This window comes from Rhododendron vialii, chromosome 4a (genome assembly GCF_030253575.1).
Source record: "Rhododendron vialii isolate Sample 1 chromosome 4a, ASM3025357v1".
NCBI lineage: Eukaryota > Viridiplantae > Streptophyta > Magnoliopsida > Ericales > Ericaceae > Rhododendron > Rhododendron vialii.
Window position 1 is genome coordinate 32,828,006 of NC_080560.1, and position 25,486 is coordinate 32,853,491.

The 25,486-nt window shown below is 44.5% G+C and overlaps 1 pseudogene; it reads right to left on the reverse strand.

Moving 5' to 3' along the window:
• Positions 1 to 8,518: 8,518 nt before the first annotated feature.
• Positions 8,519 to 10,696, reverse strand: LOC131322040 (L-type lectin-domain containing receptor kinase IV.1-like; annotated as a pseudogene).
• Positions 10,697 to 25,486: the final 14,790 nt, after the last annotated feature.

Genomic DNA, 25,486 nt, shown 5'->3' on the forward strand with positions numbered 1-25,486 from the left:
GAAGGGCTTGCAGGTAGTGGTAAAGTGACCTTGCTTGTTGTGGTACCTGCATCGGATGATAAGGTTCTTGATTTTCCCGTTCTCGGTGCCGAGTTTTTGGTTTGGGAAGGTGAAGAAAGACTGATCCTTCACTTGGTCGATAATCTAGTAAATAGGAATGGTAAAGACAGTTTTCTTGGTGTTGAAGTCGCTTGGCTTCGGTCCCTTCCTCGGAGATTGCTTGATGTTGTTGACCTACTTTTTAAGGTTTGAAATAGGTATGTACGGGAGCCGGGGCAGCCTCCGAGGTGGACGGTGTCTTTGAGCTCGTGGGCTTCCCGATGCCCCTCTCAGCTTTGGATTGGATGAGCTGGCACCAGCCCTCAATGCGAGTCATGAGGTCTTTCATAGAGTTGGGCTTGTGGCGGGCGAGGTTGTCATAGACCTGCTCGTCCTGGGAAGTGAGATCGAGCTTGAATCCTCAGGGCCGAGATGACACCGTCATAACCTTCTATTTCATTGAACAACTCCAAGTAGCGACTTGCGTATTGGCAGAGCGTTTTGTCGTTTTGTTTACGGCGGGCGATGAGGGAATCGATCTCCTTCTCGTGCTTGTTGCTTGTGACGAACTGAGCCATGAAGGCATCACAGAGGGAGTCAAATGAGGAGATTGACTGGGCTGAGAGCTGGTTGAACCAAGTGAGGCCCAGGTTCTCGAGGCTGGTAGAGAAAACTTTGCACAAGAAGGCATCGTCCGAAGATTCGTTTTGGAGGAAGAGAGACATGACAAGTTTGTATTGGACTAGATGAGTGTATGCCTCGGTCTTGCCATCGCACTTGGCAAATTTGGGTTGGGTAAATCCCTTTGGGGGGGGGGGGGGGTGACTGAGTCAATCTCTTTTGTGAAAGGAGAGGTCGTGAGTCTTTCGAGCTTGGCATCGTGATGGGGTCGGATCGAACGGTCGGAGCCGTCTGGACGCTCGGTCGCTGTACGCTTCTTTGGGACAAGCTTATCCAACCTTTCATACTCCTTTCTCTTCGGGATGACGCTTGTCGACTTATGGGGGGAGCGCTCGTGGCACTCTTTTCGGTAGCTATCTGAGGAGAAAGCTCGAGGCGTTTGGTGATTGGGCTTCTATTACGGGCTTCTTTAGAGTGTGAGACGATAGGGCTTTTGGTTCGGGCATTTTTCAGACGCTCGTGGTATCCCTTCATCTGGAACTCCAAGAGGCCGTTATCTTCCTTGGCAGCCCTTGTAAAGCATGGGGCGGATTCATGCTGCCCTTTGCCAATTCGAACCGAATGAGTGGAAGAGGCAGAGACGCTTCCTGCTCCGAACCTCTCGAAGGCGGATGGTTTCCCTTGAGGTTGCTTAAGGGAATGAGGACGTTCCCTATGCCATGCACCCCTTTCGGTTCGACCATCCTCTGCACCTGGTGGCTAGAGGTAGTCTTTGACTGAGGGCCAAGGTCGGAGCTCCACCAGGTGGCCTCCTTCATGACTGTGGGGAGGGCTATGATGGCTTTTTCTTTCGCCACGGCTCCCGGAGGAATGAGATGGGGAGATCTAGAGGAGATGTTTGATCTCCGCCAACTCCTCCCAAACATGCTAGTCTCGTTCCACGACCATTGTTAGGTCGTCGATTTTCCATTTCAGGTGGCGGATATAGGTGTGGAGTTCAAAGGAAAGGCCCCCGCCTGGTGTCGAGGTCCCGGCCCTAACTCCGATGGACATATGAGGTTTTCTCAGGGCGTTGGCTTCGCCGAAGGCCAAGGTATGGCCCCCCAGGGGGTTGAGCCTGAGGGTGGTGTCACTACGGTGCGTTTGTTCGACCTCCACCATATCTGAAGTAGAAACGATGAACGGAGTTTTCGGGAGAGAAGGAAATGAACGCTGAAAGGATGGCTAGGTCCCCAGCAGAGTCGCCAATTGTGGGGGTTCGATTTGATGGGACCTTGACCGCAGTTCAGGTTAGGTTCTTTCATCTGCAGCTCCGTTGCTCCTGCTGCTGAACCTGCAATAAGTCACTGGGGCTCGAGTAGCCCAATGACCCTCCGACGATTATGGGGCACATGGCCATATCTGATCCCAATGATTACGGGGCACATGGTCATATATGATCCCAATGATTACGCCTGCCGCACAATCCACATGGGGCCCATCTAGCTTAACTACTTCTCTTAGGAGGCTTCGGGAATTCCGGAACAGATACAATCCTTGCTGTTAATAATTACCGAAGCAAGCACAAGGGTCTTATTACCGAGTGATAAACCGAACAGCACATAGGGACCATTAGCTTTTACCTAGTTGTTGTCCAGCCCCTAAAAGGGCATTGGTTCAAACCATTTGGTTCGGTTATTGAGACAGTAACCGAGACCACCACAACTATGATTCATGTTTGATATTTTTCAATGGAGTAGGAGGTTTTCTGAATTTGAAGGATATGGGCAATTTCAGTTACATGGCCATAATTTAAAGTATTTGTCACTAACATTATATACATGTGTCTCATGAGCCAGTGGAAGAATGCAATAAATATTTTAGGGCCCACCTAGTCATATGTGTGATTATAGTTAGTTGCCCACTTACATTATGTATAGTGGTGGTTTCAAAAGCTGTTGGCTTTCCATTATTTCCATAAGTGTGTTTCCATGATGGAGGGAAACTATAAGGTTTTTTGAAGAAGATTAAGGGTCCCTAACCTAGCATATATATAAGCCTATGATATCCATCAATCAAGGCAACTCAAGACATGCATAGGTTGGAAGACACCTAGATCTAACACGTGTGTGTTTGGTGTTAACCTTGAACAACAATGACTAGAGGTTAGTTCAATCTTATTTTCGCTCATATACTGGTATGGTATTATTTAAGTTTAAATGGAAGACTCTATATACATTTAGTGACAACTTCACAAGTTTTTACCGAGATAATTTGCCTTGTTTGGATGGTGTTTTGAAAATTTTTGAGTTTGATAGTTGGGTAATGAGTAGAGAGAGAATTAAGATAATAATTGGAGATAAGAGTAATGCGTGGAGAGAGATAGACAGAGAAACAATTATAGTGATTGGAGAGATGAGAGAGAAATGAGAATAATGATTAGAAGTAAAGGTAAAAAATGTTTTTTGAGTTAATTTTTTTTTCAAAATACCATCCAAACAAGGCAGGGCATACTATGTTTCAAAAAAACACATGGCATAAGTGCGCTTTGATTTTTGGAATTGTTGTAGAATAGCATCACTGTGACTTTTTTTTTTGGTAATGCAGGATGTTTCAGGATAGCTTGCGCGCATATTAGGCTAATCCTATAGTCCCTCCCACAGCCATTTCACATGCTTATGCGTAGGGGTGAGATGGTCCCAAGAGTTATTGGAAAGGAAAATTGAACTTGAAACCTTATGATGGAGCAAATACCTAAGTTCCACGCCAACGCCACTTGACCAACGCTTGGGGTTAGCATCACTGTGAAATTGCTTCACAATAGCCAATATAAGTTGCTGATTTGTTGTTCCGAAAAAGAAAAGAGTAGCAATTTAATCCCTCCTTTGTTCACTAGATCCGCAAAGCTTCAGAATTCAAAAGAGTTTGAAGGTGAGAGAGATGGAGACGTGAATAAGTTTTTTACAGCGGAATGAATCTGGATCTTCACATCCATAAAACTTATTTACGGAACTCTCCATAAATAAATTTTTATCTGGGAGGAAATGACAACCAAAGCGTAAGTAATTAATTATAAATGGAGGCCATGAGGCCATCAAGGGTTGATACTTCTCTCTGATGTGCGTAAGAGGGGTAAATGGTCGCCCTCCATATTGATAGACATATGACACAATGAAAGGGATAGGCGTGGTATGACAAAAAAACACATGCGGCTCCACACATATTAGAGGTACGAGGAACACATTCACACAAATAAACACGCAAACACTCACAACACGTACATGTGGAAATCTGGAAAGGCAGCACTCACGACTTTTTTTGTTCTTTATTTTATACTTTCAGATAAACGGATGTCCGAGATGCTTGCCCGTACCTCGATGAGCTCCGAAGCCCCTAAAGTTCACTATCGGGCAAATCCTCCAATGACCCCAATTCCCAAATGGAATGTTTGGCTTGAAGTTGACAGCTGTTTGGAGAAAGTTATCCCGGTGCAATTAATAATTTTCCATTTTTGTGAGAACAAAAGCCTAGATATTTAGAAGGAACAAATTGATTTTCCATTTTTTTGACTTTTCAAATGAGGTCTTTAGTGGAGTAATATTGTATATGCATAGCGTTGAAGAAAAGGCAGGCTACCAGTGTGTGAGAGTATGATCTAATTTTTCAGGGGCTTTTTAAGATGGTTTTTAAAATTTCTTTCTCTTGATTTTCACAAGATCTTGGTCAAATTCTTCCAATACATTTTTTTTCGTCGACGAGAGGAATGAAAAAATATAAATATATAGATTAAAGTTGAAAAAAGCTCATAAACGATGAAAAAGACCAAAATAAATTGAAAATTTTGAATTTTTGCAATAAAGTTTGACCTTTTTTTACCAATAAGACCAAAAGATTTTAATAACAAAAAAAAAGTTTGATTTGTTATTTAATGTTAAAATTTCAAATTTTATTAAAAATAAAAGTTTGATTGCGGGATAAAGTTTCGAGGTTTTAATTTGTCTTTCAAGTGGGAAAACGTAGGGTGAGGAGAGGAATATATGGTTGGTTGATGTGGATTTCTGGAGTTTGAGAGAGGGACTCTCTCTCTTTACTTCAGATCGATCCCCCCGATTTCGACGAGCTCCGACATCGACGAAGCCGATCGTTGCTAGAGCAGTCTGCCTGTGTGCTCCTTTTCCGATCTTCCTCTCTGTTGCTCTTCTTTCCGATCGTCTTGCAGTTCCATCGACGTTATTAATTAGGCCGGCCCCGTTCTCATCATTCTGGGCGTCGCATAGGTTAGTGCCCTAATGAGGGTGTAGTTTCTTGGGACGGATGTAGCAATTGGTGTTCTGTACAGTGGGGTATGGCTGCTGTGGTGATCATGGTTCCGTTTTGTTGTCTTTGCTGTGTCTCGGCCACCATCGTGGAAGCGGTACGTGGTGGCGGCAGTAAGGGTCTTGATCGGTATTTTTGGGCGGCAAGACTTAGAGTTGTGGATCCGATGTTCGCTCGTAGGTTTTACTTTAGGTTTGTTTGCTGGTTTTTTTTTGTTTTCTTCCCTTCCGTGGGACTTTCTCCCTAGGTCAAAAATACTACTTTTATGGTCCTTGTTATTGATTTCTCAATCTCACCTCATATTCAGGACTTTGATATTAATATCCCCATTAACTGCAGGCAACATGTGCTGTGAATTTGTTATTCTACCAGCTATTACCCCACCACCAATCCAATCAATTTTGAATATCTGGGACAGCACCCACGACCTTTTTTGTTTTTTTATTTTTTCCTTTCCGATAAACGAATGTCCAAATGGGCCCACTTCACTTTATCTTGTTAGAAGTGAAGTCATGCGTTGGACAATGATGCATTGTGGAGCCAATTCAATGCCTGCTTGGAATGGCTAAAGAAAATTGCTAAGCAAGAGCGGCATACAATGTGCTATAGATATCTATACAATACAAAAAACGCAAATGCTAACGGGTGCACCATAGCACCCCGTATGTGGGCCCTTAAGGCATAATTTCTGGCCTCTGCAACCTGCAGGTTGAAGTGATTGAAGTTTTTAGCCAAATTACATATTTGACATTTTCACTTTTCCTTTGGCTACCCACCACGCTCCAACCATCTGACGTGATGTGGTGGCCCCAGCTTTTAATTACACCCTCCTTACCTCAATCGGAAGAAATACACAACTCTCTATCTCCTCCCAATCTTTTTTTAAATTGGGTTCGAATTAAAAAGTTGAGTGATTTTTTTTTTTTTGCATTTGTTTATTTACCATCAAATTTTTGTGACTTATTGATTCATCTCGATAAGAGAAATCGAAAAATAAATTTTTTTAATAGAAATTCATAATTTTTTTTAAAAAGACAATAATAAATAAAAAAGACTCATGTGCTGTTCCGCTTTCTTTTTAAACTTTCTTTTTTAAAAGAAGGTAATTTCAAGCTCAAATATAATGAAAATAAAAAATAATTTTTTAATAGTTTTTACACTGTTTGAAAGATCTCAATGAGATCTATCAAACAAAATCCATATTAGTAAAAAAATTATTTGAGTAAACACATGATTTTTTAACTTGAAATTACCTTCCTTTTCTAAAAGTTTTTTTTTTTTTTGAAACTAGAACAGGGCCTCGTAATTTTTGGAATAAAGACAAAAAAAAAAAGGTTGAAAAGACAACTTTTTTATGCAGAGTTGATACTTTGAGACGACCACTTTTGACACGAACACATGTACAACAGATCTCACCAACTTGAAGATTATAAGGGACAAATACAGGTTTGACTCACATAACTCAATAATAACTCGTAAAGCTATTTAACTTTTCGTGTGGACACCTTAACATGAAACAACACAACTAGAATACAACTCTTGATAATTAGCTCGATGAGGCAAACTAATACTCCCTCCATCCCAATTTATTTGTCCTCTTTGAGAGTGCATGCTATTTTTCAATTGATTATATTTTACAATTTATAATCTTTTAGGTGATTTTAAGAAATTTTTATAAAAAACTTATTGAGATCTATCAAATAAGATCCATATTTAATATAAAAAATATTATAAATTAAGAGATATAACCAATTTTTTGATATTTTCAAAAAAAGAAAGGGGACCAACAATTTGGGACGGAGAAAATAATTCACAAACTTTTATGCAAAAAAGTTCAAAAAAATAATGAATGCAAAACTAACAAATACAAAGAAAAATTAAATAAAGACAAAACAAAATGTCAAGTTTGACTTTTTTTTTTAAAGGAAACTAAGCCCCGTTCCAGAAATCTTCTTAAAAAATAAGCAGTTTGTTTCACAATTTCAAACTCAAAAATAATGTAAATAAAAAATAATATTTCAATTTTTTTTGCATCGTATAAAATATTTCATCAAGATCTTTCAAATAAGATCCATATTGCATATTTTTATATTTCAATAAGCCCATAATTTTTTAACTTAAAATTATCTTCTTAAAAAATAAGAATTTTTTTTGGGTTTTGGAACGGAGCCTAATCTTTACTGTAAAAGACGGATGCCTAAAAAAAACTGACATAAGAGCATCCACAATGTAATAATCAAAACCAAAAGGTTGCTAAAGTTAGCAATGTTTACTCAAAAAAGTGCTCACATTGTAATAACCAAACTTAGCAACCTCTTAGCAACTCATCAAATTTTGACCTTTGAATAACCAAACTTAACAACTTTTACTAATAACCAAAACTCAATAACCAAACCCAATAACCAAATTCATAACTAAAAAATTAAAAAACACATCACATTAATATCGTCTCACCGAGACGAATAATTTGGTGTGGTCGGGTGCGTGATTGAAACTCATTTGTAATTGGACATAGGTGCATTGCGTATTGTGGGGGCTTTTTTTTATAGGAATACAGAAATAACCAATGTGGAGATCAAGTTTGTTAAGTTTAATTATGAACTAAATGGATAATCAAATGCTGACGTGGTACATTTTGGTTATCGATTTTGATTATTCCCATTGCGGATGCTCTAAGCCAATCAAAAAACAAGAAGATAAAAAAAGGTACTCCTTAAAAGACAGGTCTCTAAAAAAATGTGTAAGCGGAAAAGGTTCACATTGTTTGAGGGCAAAATTGTCATTTAATTATACACGGGAAGGCACGTTGCCTGTTGGGCTTTTTTCTTGATGGAAAATTGGGAAGTACACTTCCTTTATGGTCTGAAAAGTACAAAAAGTATGGAATGATAGTATAATTAAGCGGTGCACGGTAGCACTGGTTAGCCGGACTCTAAAAAAATAAATAAATAATAAAAATAAATAAATAATAAAAAAATAAAAAAGCTTGTTTGAATGTGCTTTAGTCATCGTTATTGTGGATTGGAGAACTGAAAACAATCATACTTTTGCCTCTGCATGCTTGGTGGTAATGAGCAAGAATTCGGCAAACAAAACAAATGTGAAAAGCCCCTTAAACATGGGGAATTTTGTGATCACAAGGTATCATACAACTAGGGTGGCACGGTGCGACGTGAGATCTAATTAATGACAATTGTATAATTAATATTGTTTGGGAGGAAAAGCTGTAAGATTTATGGAGTAAATCAATGGTTAGGATTTATAGAGAGATAAGATTCAAAAATCCTTTTTCCGTAGATTTTGTTATATAGATTGTGGTGGACCGAACCCGACTCAGCCATGGGTTGGTCCACGATTTGGTCACAGAACAGGTGGCTTGTGCTGAGCATGATGCGCCAAGCCACTATCGAATTGAGCTGATTTATCATGGCCCGCTCATTATTTTGAAATTATTGAACAGCTTAGAGTTTTTTGCATGTGCAGGATCCAAAGTGGGTCTAATGTGACCATCGGAGCAGAATCGATCCCCATATGGTCGGTGGCTGTAGAAGGGTTCCAGATATACATAGAAGACAAGCTTAATTATGCCTAAAGTATAGAAAAACATAAACCATATGGTTCATCAGTTACATTACTCGTGTGTAAAGTTAGAAGCCTCATCTGCCTCCAGAGAGACGGGATCCTACAACAGAAGACGAATGCGAAAACGCGTTCTCCATAGAAGACGGATACGACAGTGCAAAATCGTCAAACCCTTTCTGGTGAGCAAACGTTAAGACCCGTGGCAAAAATACCCATCAGTTTCAACTCTGGCTGAGGAATATCTCCCTCCAAATACTCCACAACTTGCCTCATATTCGGCCTGGCGGCCGGCTCAGAGTGGGAACACATCAAACCCAGCTTCAAAACCAACTCCACTTCCTCCCTTACATATTCACTCCCCAATTTAGCATCAACGGTTCGCAACACTTCCCCTCTGCTCCAAAAGGAAAACACCCAATCCACCAAAACTAAATCCTCTGCTGCTGCTCGTAGCTCAATGGGCCTCCTCCCACATACCACCGCGAGCAAAAAGGCACCAAAAGCATACACATCAGTGCTCGTTGTGGCTTTTCCGGTTCTAGTGTGCTCTGGTGCAAGATACCCAAGTGTTCCAGCCACATGAGTGGTTTGTGGATCGGTTCCATGATCAGACAATCTAGCTAGCCCAAAATCGCCCAATCTCCCATTGAATTCGCCATCTAACAACACATTACTCGGCTTGACATCTCTATGCACAACAACTTGCTCCCACTCTTCGTGTAAATAGAAAAGGCCCGACGCCACCCCCTTGATGATTTGAAATCTTTGCTGCCAATTGAGGGTACAACTCGGCTGGTCGTAGAGCAATTTATCTAGACTTCCATTGGGCATGTAGTCATAGACCAAAAAGAGCTCCCCTTTTTGGCGACAATAACCCAAGAGTTGAACTAAATTCCGGTGCCGCAAACGTCCAATACTAATGATTTCTGCCACGAATTCCTTCATTCCTTGCCCAGATTCATGTGATAACCTCTTCACTGCAACCTCAATTTTTGAAGTAGGCAATATTCCTCTATAAACCCTGCCAAATCCCCCACTACCCAAGAGCCCCTTTTCCCTAAATCCATTGGTGGCAATATACAAGTCCTTGTGCTTGAACCTATGAGGCCCATAGTCAAGTTCCCAATCTTCAAGCACTTCAGCAAACTTCCTCTTCCTTCTGACATAATAAACTACCCCTGAAAGCACTCCAAACACCAAAACTAAACTCAAAGGCAACCCAATTGTCAGAAGCCTAGAAACTTTCTTGGGTCCGATGTGAGGAAGCTTAGGGAGTTGAGAGAAATCAAACGCATCAGCAAATCCATTAATCTTAAAGCTCCAAGCCAAAATATAATGGGAAGTTCTGATTGATGCAGTAGAGGAAGAGAACCCAACGTACATATTTTGGTTCAAGAACGGGGAAAGATCCTTAGAAAGAGTCAATAGCGGCGTGTTTGGCTTGGGCGAATGAACCGGAGCCATAGTAACATTCATTTCCTTCTTTCCCCCATCGTATTCAACCCAAACTTGCATCGCCTTACCGCTGATCAGACTCAAATTCTGAAACCTCCCATTTGAAGAATAGTACCCAGCTGCCTGAGACGCAACAGAGTGCAGCCCATTAATGTCAATGCCAACATGGTTATCATTTAAATCTTGAAACTCGCTACTGTATATAGTATCAAGCTCTACCGCAACCACGTGGTTGGTTGAGTTCCCGTTATTGGTTCCATTGAAGAGGCCCAACCACTGGCTGGGGAGGGCACCGGGGAGGCGCGGGGAGGGGGCCACGACGAAGACGATGCCGTGGCTGGAGAGGGTGGGGTACTCGGGGATTATGGAGAAGATGAAGGAGGTGGAGAAGGATGAGGCGGTGGCGTTCGGGGTGGGTTTGAAGGGGAATGGGGTGGGGAAGAAGGCGTGGCCCTTTTGGTGGCGGGTGCCGTTGGTTAAGGCTAAGAGGCCTGAGGGTTTGAACTCGGCTATCCCATCGAGGGTGAGGTTTGGTGAGGTTTTGAAGTTGTTGAATGTGAAGCTGAGGTGGTCTTGGGCGGGTGTGGTGGGGAGGAGAGCGAGGAGGAGGAGGAGAGGAGAGAGAGAAAAAAGAGGAGTGAGAAACATGGCTGTGGAATGATGGGTGTGAGAGTTCAGACCAATGCTTTGAGGAAATATTGTGATCGCCTTTTATTTGTTCCGGAGGGGTATTAGTAATACTCTTTGGGACTTGGTATTAATAATTCATTCCCAACACCTTTTCATTACTAATTTTTTTTTATTACTAATTTCTTCTATCAATTTAATTCCATCATATATCTAATCTCATCTCAAACAAACATAATATTAATAATCTCATCATTTAATTCTATCCCAAACAAACGTATTCATTATCAATTCATTCTCATTACCAATCTATTCTTATTACCAATTCCAACCTCAATCCCATATTTTTACGAATTCCATTCATCTGTCATTGTTATCAAACGGGGCCGGGCACAAAGCTTCAAAATTCAAAAGAGTTTGGAAGAAATGACAACCAAAAGCGCAAGTAATTACTGTAATTAATGGAGGCAATGGACGGTTGACACCTGAAAGGCGGAACGAGAGAAAGGCTCTCTGATGTGCGTAAGAGGTGCGGTCTCCTTTGATAGAGATATGACACAATGAAAGGGATAGTCTTGGTACATAAAAAGAAGGTAAATGACTTTAAGTTAACAGGATGGGAGAATGATCGGTCTAATATAGTAAAGGGTGTTTTCTGTAGTGAAAAATTTGTAGATTTTTATTGGTGGTTGAAAAGTTGTTAGGTATTTTCGGTAGTGAATAAATTATTGATGGTTTGTGAGTAGAGTTATTGTAGCAAAAACAGAGTTTGTTGACAATTTTTTGTTAGTGGAAATGAGATGGTAAAATGCTGAAAGTTTTTTATTAGTGAAAACGAAATGGTAAAATGCGTTAAGTTTTTAGTGATTTTTATTAGTAGAAACGGGGCCTAAATTAAGGAAGCTAAGGTTTGCGCATTTTCCAGAATCTTGAAATTAATGGGACGGGTGATTGATGGTGGACGGTGATTGGTGGTAAGAAAATATAGACGAAAAATCAAGTTTTGGATTAGTACGTAGAAAGGAGATGAGGGCGTTTAGGGAATAATTTTTCTCTAACCACAAAGACATTTACGCAAATAAACACATGTGGCTCTATCGATCCCATGCACACACATTAGAGGTGAAAGACATTCACAAATAAACACACAAACAGTCACAACACGTACATGTGGATCCCATCCGTTGGGAGTGTTTGTACTGTACATATAGACTTTTTTGTTTAGAAATGGTTTTATGTCTTTTAATTTGAATGGGTGTGAAAGAAATTGGGCATGAAAAGAATCCTTTTGGTGTGAATGATAATGTGGAATTATGTCACGCAAGTAATTAATTTGTGCAATTATATGTACTAGAAACTAATGTTCCACAATAATTTCTTCAATATCGAAGTCCATTCCATTATATCATAAGGGTTGATCACGATTTGTCACAGTGTGCATGCAAAAGTTGGTACAAGGATTGAATCAACCACGTAGGCCGCACATGCATGATACTGCCACTCGCGATTCTTCTCCCCGGCCTTACCCGTTCCGCAACGGGAAAAAAGTCCTTATTTTTTAAGAAGATAATTTCAAGCTCAAAAATTATGGACTTATTGAAATCTAAAAATATGTAATATGGATCTTATTTGAAAGATCTCATCGAGATCTTTTATACGATACAAAAAAAATTGAAAATTTATTTTTCATTTACATTATTTTTGAGTTTGAAAATGTGAAATAAGCTGCTTATTTTTTTAAAATGTTTCTGGAACGGGGTAGTGGTCCCATGGTCGAATTTTGCCTTACCTTTGGAGCATTGGAGCATTGATACGTGATGCTTCGGGTCCTACTTCATTATTCATGGATGTGGGCTCCATCACAGTATTTTATATCTCAAACTTAAATGTGGTAGCGTAGATCCCTTGAAATACCATGTGACAGTTCTTCATTAGCACTTACTTGAGGATTCCCAAGTACGCCACATGATATGACTGTGGTACAAGCACTGGATACTCTACATGAAGAGCAGCAAATGAACCGAGATTTTTGCGAAATAGTTTAATGCTCAGCTCGGTATGAGAAGAGTCAATCTCTAGTCACAAGCTCATTCAATAAAAGAGTCGAGTTTGAGTTATTTGTTATTGGGCTCGTTTTTGAAAGCTTGATTCATTTGAAGAGGCTCATTTAATAAATCACCAAAGTCAAACACAACTCTTTTAAATGAGCCGACCTCAAGCTCGATTATTTTGAATCAATTTGACATATATGGGCGATATATCTATCTGTAGTTTTTCTTTGTAGAATGACTGCAAGTTCAATATTAAATTATATGTTATGAAAGTGATGTATGTGTATGTCTGACCACTTGGCAATTAAGCCTGGTGATTGTAATAGTGTTATAGTTGGCATAGTGTTTCTGCCAAAAAATTTGTTGCCTATAAATAGACATGGTCACATGCTCTACTCCTTTTCAATGTACTGAGGAACGAACAGAAACAGAAAGGAAAGCAAAGAAACATACAAGAAGGTAATGAGAATTTGATCAGTCCAGAAGATCGATCTCAATGTACCTGAAGCATTGATAGATACTTAAGTAATCTATGCCACGAAAAAAATGGATACATGAAGTATATTCATTAAAACATAATTGAAGTGTTTAAATTAGAATCACGGTTTAAATTTCAAGTGTTTAAATTTCACCAACTAAATTTATTTAATTGAATTAATGTGCAGAAAATTGCGAGATGAATCCTAATTGGGTTGCGGCGCGCCTTTACCCAGCGACCAAACCTCAGAAAAACTACTCACTCATTATTAAAAATAAAAAGAAAGAAAAATTAACCTTAACTTGCATCATGCTTGGAATCAAAATTAAACAAAGGATTAAAACTAAAAAGAGAACCACGAGCAACTTTAATTAAGAACAAAACGTGATACGAGTTACCGGAAGATGTGTTCTTGAACAAAACTTGAAAGCTTCAAAAGAAAAGAGCTTTGGAAGAAAGAACGTGAAAAGAAAGCTACTAATAAAAAGTACCAACCCTAAAAACAAAGTTCTCCGGGGTATTTATAGGAAAACCCCTTAATTCGGAATTTAAAGAACGATTAAAACAAATATTATTTTCGTTACGGCCGTCGATTAAACAATGATTAATTCCGTTGTGGCCGTCGGTATCGATACATGAAATGGAAGTATCGATACCCATAATTCTGTTCTTCCGTGGACCAATTTAACACTTAATTGTATCGATACATGCAATTTTAGTATCGATACCCAAGTTCCTGTTAGCCTTTGGATCACTCTTGCAACTCATTGTATCGATACATGTCACGGTCGTATCGATACCGCCCGCTACAGTGGCCATCTTTCGATCCTTGCATGGGTTTTGACCACCCGACATGCAAACGACGTCACCCAACGTTTATGCCTCCGCTTTGGCATCCCGGCAACGTATGAACCGGCCTCGAAACCACTCATTCCAACCTTGGCGCTAAAACCACCCTATTACCTGTGAAAATGATAAAAACACAAAACCAAAGCAAAGCACGGCATCAAGTGGAAAATGGAAAAAAATGCGCCTCTAATGCGCTAATTTGCCCTACTTAGGTGCTCATATCCAAGATATCGCGCACCTATCACACCCCCCAACTTGAGCATTGCTAGTCCCGAGTAACGAACGAAATAGAAAAAATATTAAAACACAAACTAAAATAGCAAAACGGGGATACGAGGGTTATGCAAAATTAGCAATAATTAGGCGACTGAGAAATTTCCGCATCCTCACTCTCCTACAACTCAAACACATGCAAGCCTTGGAAAAACAGGAATAAAATTAGTGCCAAAACACATGCAGAGATAAATGTCCCACAATGGCAATGTTGCTACACACGTTCACCGGAACTCTCAAACATCCCATGAAAAGCGTTTGGTGAACTACGTGGGATTGAAATAAGGTCACCACGCGCCAATCAAAAATAACGCTCGCAAAGAATAACAGCTTAAGATACCACTCATGATTCCACAATTTGAGCGACATTAAATAAATCACATGCATCTACGAGAGTTAACAACGTGCGTAAGATCTACTAAGGTCTTAATAAAGCTTATAACGACCATGGTTCCGAATAAAGGGAGAGATATTATGGGCACGCGACCCGGAAATTTTCGTTTACAAAAATCGGGCGCGACCCTTTTTTGAAAAGCGCGGCGAAACGCCTCGATTCAGAGTCGCCACTCGGGTTTTAGCGGTGAGAGCACCCAAGGAACCGAACTCGAAAACGTTTGCCACGTTTGTTTGATTTTGAAAAAAGCTTGTAGACCGGTCCGTCGTCACCTTCGATATCTGAGGTTCGGGAGCCAGGTTACGAGAGGGGAAGGGTTTTATGGCACCCCTCTCGCCCAATCCGGAGATCGGTCTCTACTCGGGCATTTTGTAAAACGTTTGCATTTTTCTCTCATTTGATCATTTTTTAGCCAGTTAGGGCGGGGGAACAGTTAACGGGGGTTAAAACTGTAACAAGTTGCAATTAGGTGACCAAATGTTTATGGATGATTTTGCTTGCAATGCTAAATATAGATTGAGAACAAGCACTGAGCAGCTTGAATAAACTGAAGTACGCTGCCCTGAAGGAACGTAAGCAAGTTCTGTCAGCATGCACTGGCCGAGCCACTGCATGCTGATTGGACATGCGCACGCCACATCATAACTGGCGTAATTCACTTGTTTGGTTGCTCAGTCTTTGTTTGCAATCCTCTGGGCTCTGGAAAGGGACCAGCGCACACCCAGGACAAACCACGCAGTTTAATAGAACATAATATATACAGTTACAGACAAGAGAGATGGCTTCAAGCCAAGAAAAGCAGCATAATACCCCAAAAACAGTGTGGGGATATAAAAGAGGCCAAGATTAAACTAAGATGCAAGGGCCAACCACTGGATCGTGATATAAAACTGCCGTACGCCAGAAATGGAAGGCCGTACGCCAGTTTTGTATGGGTCCAATGCTTGGCTTTTGCATCATCTGGGCTCTGGAACATGACCAGAAGGATCCCAGAGGCCTTTTGAACAGACAAAGAGTGAGCAGTAACTACCACATCTAAACAGTTCTAGATATACAGAAAGACGTAAACTGGTTATTTAGCATGCAAGGGTGATTGACAGAAAGATAAAATGACAGAGATGACGATCCATGATTCCCACGCCAGTAGTTCTCGTTCTACCATTACTGGCGTACGGCATATGGTTACTGGTGTGCGCCATGTGTCACCTCATACGATTGTTGGATTTTACCAGTCCAAGGCCAGGACTAGTATTGTTTACTAGCCTGGGCCTTGCTGGTTCCCCTCAGGAGTTGAAAACAGAAAAGAACGTAAAAGTGGTATACCTTTTTGTATTGAGGTTTGAAGGAGGTATTGAGCTTATGGGTTGAAGATGGGTTGAAGATGGAGGCTAAGAAGGTGGCTGTATGTCAGCAGGGTGTATGGAGGTGGGTTGCTTTCCTTTCTCTTTCAATGGAAGAAGAGAAATAGAGAGCAAAAAGAGAGGAGAAGAAAGCTTTGTACTTCTTAATGAGGCTAACCCCTTGCAAATGAATGCAAGGGGGGTATTTATAGAGGGGGAGTGACTGAGATCAGTTTGATCTAGGGCCTTGTTTGGCTGGTTGGAAAAGGAAGGGAGCCTCCCATGCATTAAATGCATGGGACTTGCCATGATGGGGGGTGTAGGAGAGAGAGGGAACGCCTCTGCCGAGAGTAATCATCAGGGATACTGTGGCCGACGTCAGGGTGGCCACCAAAGTCTCGTCCATGTGGCTGAATAAAGTTGATTTGACTGGGCTAGATTGGCGTGCGCCACATTTGGACTGGCGTGCGCCAGTAAAAACTGGGTCAACGGCCGATGAGTGGCACATGGCAGATAACTGGCGTACGTCATAAACGTACTGGCGTAAGCCGGTTGGGTTTTGCTGGGGCTGTTTGGCTCTGGTTTGAGGGTTTGAAAGGGGTTTGAAAGAGGTTCAGGACGCTCAAAACTCAAACACACCATTATCCTCAGACCGTTCTCGACCAAAATCATCATTGGGGAAATAAAAGATCGACAAATGACGTTATCTGGATAGTCCAGAATGGGGTGTCTACAGAAGCCCCCCTTTGACGGCACTTGAAGCACCATTGACTGGAGACAAGTAACGTCAAAGGTTTCCTAGACACCCTCTTCGAGGCTATTCAGGATACGTGAACTTTAAAGGACCTGTTTGATTTGAAGTTGGGGCGGACAGACCGTTGCTTTGTTGTCTTTGACGGACAGATCACGCAATGTGGACTCTCCTGGGGAACGATCCTTTTTTGCAACAGCATCGACTCTGCTGGGGAAAAAGACTGTGGGACGGATAGATCGTCGTTGATTTAGAAACTGGACGGGTGAACTGTCGTTGATTTGATAATGGACGGGCAGACCGTCGTTGATTTGGAATTGGACGGGTGAACCGTTGTTGATTTGAAATTGGACGGGCAAACCGTCGTTGATTTGAAATTGGACGGGCGAACCGTCATTGATTTGAAACCGGACGAGTGGATCGTCGTTGATTTGAAATTGGACGAGTGGATCGTCGTTGATTTGAAATTGGACGGATAGATCGTCGTTGATTTGATTGTGGACGGATAGATCGTCATTGATTTGAATTTGGACGGATAGATCGTCGTTGATTTGATTGTGGACGAGTGGATCGTCGTTGGTTTGAAATTGGACGGATAGATCGTCGTTGATTTGAATTTGGACGGATAGATCGTCGTTGATTTGATTGTGGACGAGCCTTCGCTTGGGGATGGGCCTATGTGATCCAATGTGAATTAGGCCACCCTTGGGCCTTGGTTTGGAGATAAATCCGGATTTAGCACGAGAGTTGGGCCTGAGGCCGAAACTACAGTGGCGCACGGCATCAGGAACTGGCATACGCCAGGGACGTTGGTCGACCCGGCCCAGATCCAGCCCAGACCCGGCCCAAATGTTCCATACGTCGAATAAACTCCTTCATGAGTTCAGAAACCGCTCTCAGTCGGTTTTGAACTTCAGAAAGTTCCCAAAACTTCAAAAACTCTTCAATCTCTCACTCAATCTCCCATCTCCCTCCATTATCCACGCATCCCGTTCCATCCATGGCTGAATCCGGCGAAGGTGGCGGCAATGGTGGTGCCGGAGAAGAAAGGGACCAAACAAGGGGTGAAATCGAGGCCCGGGGCCGCGAATCGACGATCAAACGACGGTAGGGGCCTCGTCGAGCATTGGTGCAGACGGCACAGGCGGCGACAACGGCAGCGGTGTCCATGCAGCGGAGGCAGGTGGTGGCGTCGAGGGGCGTACGCCAGGAGGGATAAGGAGTACGCCAGGTTCTGTTGTTATAGTGGGTCCACGGGTTCGTCGGTTGGATGCTAGGAGCGGTGTAGAAGGCTTGGTGGTGATAGGCCTGGGCTCGGCTGGGGTCAGTGGTGATGGCCGTGGTGGTGGTGATGATGGTGGTGATGATGGAGGCCGGCCGGAGGCACCGGTGAGAGATCCGGCGAGGGGTAAAGGTCTCGTGGTTGAGGAGGGAGCATCCGGAGAGGTACCCATGGAAGAGGTTGAGTTCAGGCCTGCAGTGGGGTCCTCGGCACACGTACCCATCACACGGGGTGACTTTGCCGAGTTTGTGTCCAAGGAGGAACTTGGTCGTTTGCTCCGGGAGAATCCGGGGGTGGTGGCCACGGTGCTGGCAGCGCGGGAGGATCGGCTCCGGCTGGTTGAGAGGGCTCAGGAGGAGGAGCGCTTGAGAGAGGAGGCCGAGAGGGCCAAGGCCGAGGAGGAGGCTTTTGCGAGTGAGACCGAGGCGGCCGAGGAGGCCCAGGGGGAGGTGTGGTCTTTTGAGCGGGCGATGACGCTTGCAGAGTCCATACAGCTGGCCCCCCGTGCTAGGTTTGACTCGGCCACGTACGTTTTGCCCGAGCCACACTTGTTCATTCCATCTGGGGTCGATAGCCTTACACCTTTGCGGGAGAGCTATGATACGGAGCTTATACTGAGAGACCCGCAGAGACACCTGTCCGTGGACTGGGCACAGGTATTCCTTTGAACTTTTCCTCTGATATGCATGTCTTGTCATTCATAACCTTACGTAGTTTGAACTGTCGTAGCTTGTAACGTACGTAGGCCAGAGTGCTGAACTGTAACTTGACTGAGAAAGTAGAACTTGAATGGTATGCCTCGACTTTGAAACTCGACTTAAATAACAGAACACTTGAAGTGGTTGAATCGACTTGCAGAGAACCCGTAACTTCGACAAAGACCGTTAGTGCCAAACTTGAATCAATCATAAGCTGCCTCGACTTAATAGGATAGTCCTTTGAACTTGAACTCGACTAAGTAGATTGCCATGACATGTTGGACGCCCGAATGGCGTGCCTCGTAGTTTGAATCGACCACATTAATAAGCAAAACACTTGCGAAATCGACTGAGAGGTGTACCTCGAGAGGAATAAGGCCTTGTGGCTCGGAACTTGCCTGAGAACTACCTTTGAATTGATTCGACTGATAGCAGCACTGGATAGAGCAATACGAGTGCCCGATAGCTTTGTTCGACTCTTATGATACCGGTTTCGACTGTAGAGTTACTTTTTTGAAATTCTGAATTCGATTAACTGCTTGAGTTACAATTACTGATGAAACTCTTTTTCTTGTTTTTCTTTGCATGCAGAGAGGAGCAGCCAGTACTCGGGGCCATGGAGGTCCAGCGAGTTCACTTGAGCTGTACCGGGGGCTGCCCGAGCGAGTCAGGGCTCTAGTTGACGCTGCAGGGTTCCGGCCGTTTATCCTCACACTGACGGCCGTGAAGAGCGATCACGCTCTGCTGACAGCGCTGGCCGAGAGGTAGTGGGATTCCTCGAACACCTTCCACTTGCCAATTGGGGAGTTGACGGTGACTCCATCCGACTTTGTAGCGCTTACTGGCTTGAGGGTAGGAGGAGAGCCTATCCCGTTTGACTCGGAGATCTACAGGGATCCCAGGGCTCTGGAGTGGTTTTTGGGGCAGGCGCCAGCGGGGGAGGCAGAGACCGTCCACTATGACCAGTTCAAATGGTACTTGCATGGGAGAGAGCCGGACTCGGAGTTGGAGGCGGAGCAGATGGCGAGAGCCTATTTGCTGTACTTGTTTAGGGCTATGCTGTACCCGAATAAGCGAGCCACGGTGCACCTGTCTTACTTGCCGGCCCTTTATGACTTGAGCACGGCCTCACGGTTTGACTGGGGAGGAGCAGCCCTGGGCACCTGCTACGGCTTCATGGGAGAGTTCTCGCGTGGGAAGAAGGCGACTGCTGGCTACTGGAGAGTGTGGGAGGTAACAAACACAGCTTGTAACTCATTTCCTGCTTTTCCCTTTCTTGCACTTGTCTTTGATTTGCATATGAACTGTATTCTGATGCTTTGATTGTCTGACCATTTGCAGCTGTGGCCCTATGAGGTGCTGAAGATGTACCCACCGGAGAACAAGTGCCCGAACCTGAGGATGCTCCCACGCGCCATGATCTGGGGTCCCATGTATAGCGGCAAGAAGAAGTTGAGAGGGAGCCTCCTAGCCTTTCGGACGTACCTCGACGAGCTGTCTGGCACTCAGGTAAGCAACATGTCAAATTGATCACCCTGCCTTTTAAAATTGCTTTAATGCTGTCGCTGATGCCTTTGAATCTGTGCAACTGTCCTGCAGGTAGAATGGAACCCATGGAGCAACGCAGAGCCTGAGCCTAAGTACTTAGCACGGAGCAAGGTGGTGACAGCGAGCCGGGTGTTGTTGGAGTCTGCCTTCGGTTGGCGGTGGTACCTGGGCGACCGGGTGACACGGCAGTCACTGGGCTCTCTTGAGTTCCAAGTCCCTGGGCCACTTCCTCCTCATGCTTCTCACACGGACAAGTACACCTTGGCTAAGTTGCGGTGCTTCACCGTTCCGGCTGGCCTTGCTGCTTTTCTGAGGCTCGAGCGTGACTATGCTGTCTACAGGAGGCAGCGCTTGGCGAGGCCTTTTGGAGTGTTGGAGCATGTTGCCGTGCAGAGCGAGGCACTTAAAGCTGGCGAGGAGAGGCGGAGCCGGGAGAGCAGGGCAGCTCGGCCGAGAGAGAGGAGCGACTATGCCACGGCGACCGGGCTGCCTCGGCTTTCTTGGACTCTAGCGGTACGGGACGCGGAAGGAGAGGAGGCCGTAGTTCGGTTTGAGCCTGCCAGGACGGACCCAGCAGAGATCACAGGACCGGTATGATATTCTTCACCTTTTGTAGTTTTCGTACTTTACTTTCAGCATGTATATTTGGCTTGCATTCTGACTTTGTCCAAAAATGTAACACAGGCTCCGATGGAATGGGTGCGGGAGGCAGCTCGCCTGATGAGGGCTATGGAGAAGGAGTTTCATAAGATAGCCGGTGGCGCCTCTTTGCAGTTGCACTACCCATCACCAGCTCCAGCTCCTGCCGTGCAGCCTCAGGTACAACTTTCCGTTCCACTTTGAATAGGATTGCTTTCAAACTTTCCTGCACTTTTCATTTCAAATATATACAATATGCACAATGTATGTTAAATGACTTTAAATGACCATGCAGGGACATGCTAGGGCGGCTCCAAGGAGGAAGAGCGTGCGGCCTCCTCCAGCAAAGAAGGTAGCTTCGAGCTCCTCTCGACCAGCGGCGAGAGTTGAACGGGGAGTGCAGATCACTCCGGCCAGCGAGGAGCTCCAGTTTCGTCGAGAGTTGAGGAAGAGGCCCGCAGAGAAGAAGCTCGCCGAGGGACCCTCGCAGAAGAAGAGGAGAGAGGAGGAAGAAGTAGAGAAAGAAGAAGAAGAGGAGCAGACGTCCCTCAGCAGCGGCTCTGACTCAGCGAGCGACCCCAGGTTCCGGATGGATCCACGAGAGTTGGAGGAGAGCGAGGAGGACGACGATGACGAGGACCTTTTTACGACTGAGGGCTACCACCGAGCCTTAGTTTATTTTGCTGACACTTTGATACTTTTGAGTAGATACTTTGATACTTGGGATAGAGCCTACGTGCCCTTTTGACCTTTGGGCGAGTGTGCCCTGATACTTTCAGTTCTGCCCGGGCCATTGCGCCGTTTTGATTGTTGAAACATTTCCACCTTTACGCTTTGACACAGTAGTATAAAATTTTTGCATTTTTTGTTTATCATTTTCCTTTTGCTTTGATGAGACTTGGTAAAGGAAAAGAACAAAACATCCGCTAATATCCAACATGCATTGATGAATGATCTGAATCGACAATAGATACTTGCATATGTACACGACTGACTTAGCTCGAAGAAAAGATGGCCAGAAAAAGTCTTAGGATACGACACATATCCCAGACACGCGGAGGATACGGGAAATTCGGGCGCCGGTAGGCCGAACTCCGAGATTCTTCTCAGGGAAAGAAACTGACCCTTTTAAAAGGTGATATAGGTGGACGATGACTTGCACGAACCATCGAAACCGGTAGAACTGCCCCGGTGCGAGGGAAAACCAAGGAAAAGCTAAAAATGCCGCAAAAATGGACATAAGACGCAAAAGATGACTCGATATGGTCCCGGACTGAAACCGACACCCTCACACAGTCACATAAGGCCTATGTAACTTGTGTGGTATGACAAAACTTGGCAGGAGCCCCTGAAACGAGATTTGACCTCCCGTATCCTTAATTTTAGCTTGAAACGGGCCACCGAGGGTCCAAAATCTTCATCGGGCATGGCTTTTGGAATCCAACGCCTTGCCATAGTCTCAAATGATCTTTAAGACTTGTAGGAACCAACAAACGGCCAAAACCAGCCCCGAAATTGAAAACGACCATGCGAAGGCAGTAGCTGCTGCAAACTGGTTTCTGGTGAACCTTACTGGCGTACGCCAGAAATGGAGGTCCGTACGCCAGTAAGTGGGGGACATGGACACGCCAGTTATAAACTGGCGTACGCCAGGTTTCTGAACGCCAGATCCACTTGACTGACCAACTGTCCTTTTTCAGGGGCCATTTTGTTTTTACCCCCCACACGGTTTCCACACGGTTTCTGAGCTCTCAGGGGGCAGTGTCCTTTGCAGGGGCAAGGTTTAGAAGCTAGCATGAGGTTTGATTGGTTTATTGTGGTGAAATGGCAACGCCAAGGCCTGTAAAGCAGAGGCATTGCAATGTGGTCTTCAGGACTGCACTGCTTCCCCTTTTCTCCAGTATACTTCCACACCTTCCATGGATAACCTCTTCCCAACTTTGCTTAGCCATTGGTTGGCGCAATTTCTAAGCGTTGACTGGCTCAACTTCCAATATCACGGCCTTACTTTGTTTCGTTTTCTTCGACATGTGCCGCTCCGCCCAGCGCTCCTACGGGCTGCCCTCAGATTCTGGGATCTTGACGTCCATGTCTTCCGCTTTGGCGATGAGGAGATGTGCCCGACCGTCGAGGAATTCCAGGCGTACCTCCGGACCTATTCGTCCCTTACGCTTGTAGTTCCGCCTTACCAAGCGAGCACGCCCAAACTGTTGGCCAGCTCACTTAACATTTCCCGGGGACTGGCGAACACTATCCTTGAGGGCGGCCAAATGAACATCCTGCGCCTGATTGAGATGTACAGTCCAGACAGCGATTTGGATAGCGACGAAGCGCAGGCGCGCTGCCGCTTTACCTTGGCGATCTGCCTGCTTGCCGCTTACCTGCTTGTGCCGGCCCACGGACAGGTCAGCCCCTCGCTTGTGAGCGTTGCTGCCCAGATGGGGGCACGAAGGAATGTGATCCCTTTGGTCCTGGCTGAGACACTCTTGGGTTTGGACTTGGTGTATACGGGCCAATAGGCCGTTTTCAGCGGGAGCCCGCTTTTGCTTCAGGTAACCTCACTCAGCTCACCTTTTTTCGATTTTTCACACGTTCTCATTTTACCTCGACGCTCGGCTTAGGCTGCTTCCTAGCTACTTACTTGTCTTTTCGCTCAGGCTTTATCTGACTTCTTACTTGTCTTTTCTCTCATGCAGTTGTGGCTGTCGGACAAATTGAATCTATTGCACCCTCCGGTGGCGGGCTGGAATCTCTTTCCGAAGAGGATTCATCAAAGAGAGATGCGCTACCCTGACATGGACATAGAAGGCTGGTACGAGTTCATGCAGCAAATGCAGCCTGATGAGATTGTCTGGAGGTGCCCCTGGCTGGACCTCCCGGACATGGCTATTCACTCTGATGGATTCGACAGGATGGTGATTGCGGGACTGTCAAGCTTCACTTTCTACATTCCCGGTCGTGTTCTTCGACAGCTGGGTGCCTCTCAGGAGAACCACCGTATCAGCATTGGGGACTTCCGTGTCCCGAATTTCAACGCTCAAACACTCAACGGCTACCAGAGGCGCTGGGGCCTTAGAGCCCTTCAGGCTGAGATGCCAGAGTTTACCACAGGGCTGAGGGGTCGCTATGGGCAGTGGCTGAGAGCGGATGTGAATGCAAGGGAAAATATTAACTGACTCCAGGCCGCTTTGCTATGCTTAGAATAAACTGCGAGCCGTTAGGCTTCTTAAGCATTTTGTTCTGTTTTTCATGCTTCAACTGTTTTAAGGCTTTTATGCTCAGCTTATGTATTAGAAGTAGTAATTTGTAATAAAGTTGAAAGATGATGGGTTTCCCCTTTTCTGATTCTCTTCAATGCAGCCTTTGACTTGTGCTCGACCTCCTCGAACTGTGACATGAGCCCAAAAATGCCAAACCTGGATCGAAATTTTGATGGAATGTGACCGAATCTCAAAGTGAGATTGCCTACGTATCCCTTTTCAAGGAATCAGGTCAGAACGTAGTTTAGGCTAGGGTTCGCTCGTGTATTTTACCTCTCCTTTTACGCTCTAACTTTTGCTTAGGACCGCCCTCTTCAGGTTTTCGGCCTAGCGAGCTTTTGACTTTTGCCTATTTATTTTTGCCTAGTACCGCCTCTTTAGGTTTTTCGGTCTAGCAGGCTGCTCTAACTTTTGCTTGGAATCGCCCACCCTTGTGGCTTTCGACCCAACGAGCATCTCTCAGGGATAGTAACGTTTGAGCTGATCCAGGTTGACCAGGGTGTTGAATTCGTTGCCGTCGAGGTCGATGAGCTTAGCAGCACCCCCGGATAGGATGGTCTTGATGATGTACGGCCCGGATCGCTTCGGCCTGAATTTCCTGCGAGGATCAAACACTGGGGCTCGGATTTCCTTTGTAACCATGTCTCCTTCGACTAAGCCCCTGGATTTCACCTTTTTGTTAACGCACGTGCGATTCGACGCTGATACCCCTGAACATGATACAAAGCCCGGAGCCTTCTTTCATCAAACAACATCAGCTCAACAAACCTCCCGCTCAACCACTCAGATTCTTCGAGGCCACTTTCAACCATGATTCTTGGCGACGGTACCTCAAGCTCGATGGGAAGTACTACCTCCATCCCATAGGGCGAGAGGCAGCTGCTCATGCCAATCCCTTGCAGATTCGGCAGTCTTCTTGATGATCATCTCGACATTGTTGTTTGCAGCTTCGACTGCTCCATTTGTTTGTGGGCGATAGGTCGTCGAGTGATGGATCTCGATACCGAATTCCTCAAAGAGCTCCAGAACCCTTCCTTTGAAATGACTCCCGTTATCCGACACAAACGCCTGAGGGACCCCGTACCGATAAATGATGTTCTTTCGGATGAACTGAGCAACTTGAACCGTTGTTAGTGTCTTGTAGGATTCAGCCTCGACCCATTTGGTGAAATAGTCTATTGCTACCAGTATGAACTTATGGCCATTCGAAGAAGATGGCCTGATCATCCCAATAACATCGATGCCCCAAACGGAGAATGGCCACGGTGAAGTCATGCCATACAATTTGGACGGAGGCATATGT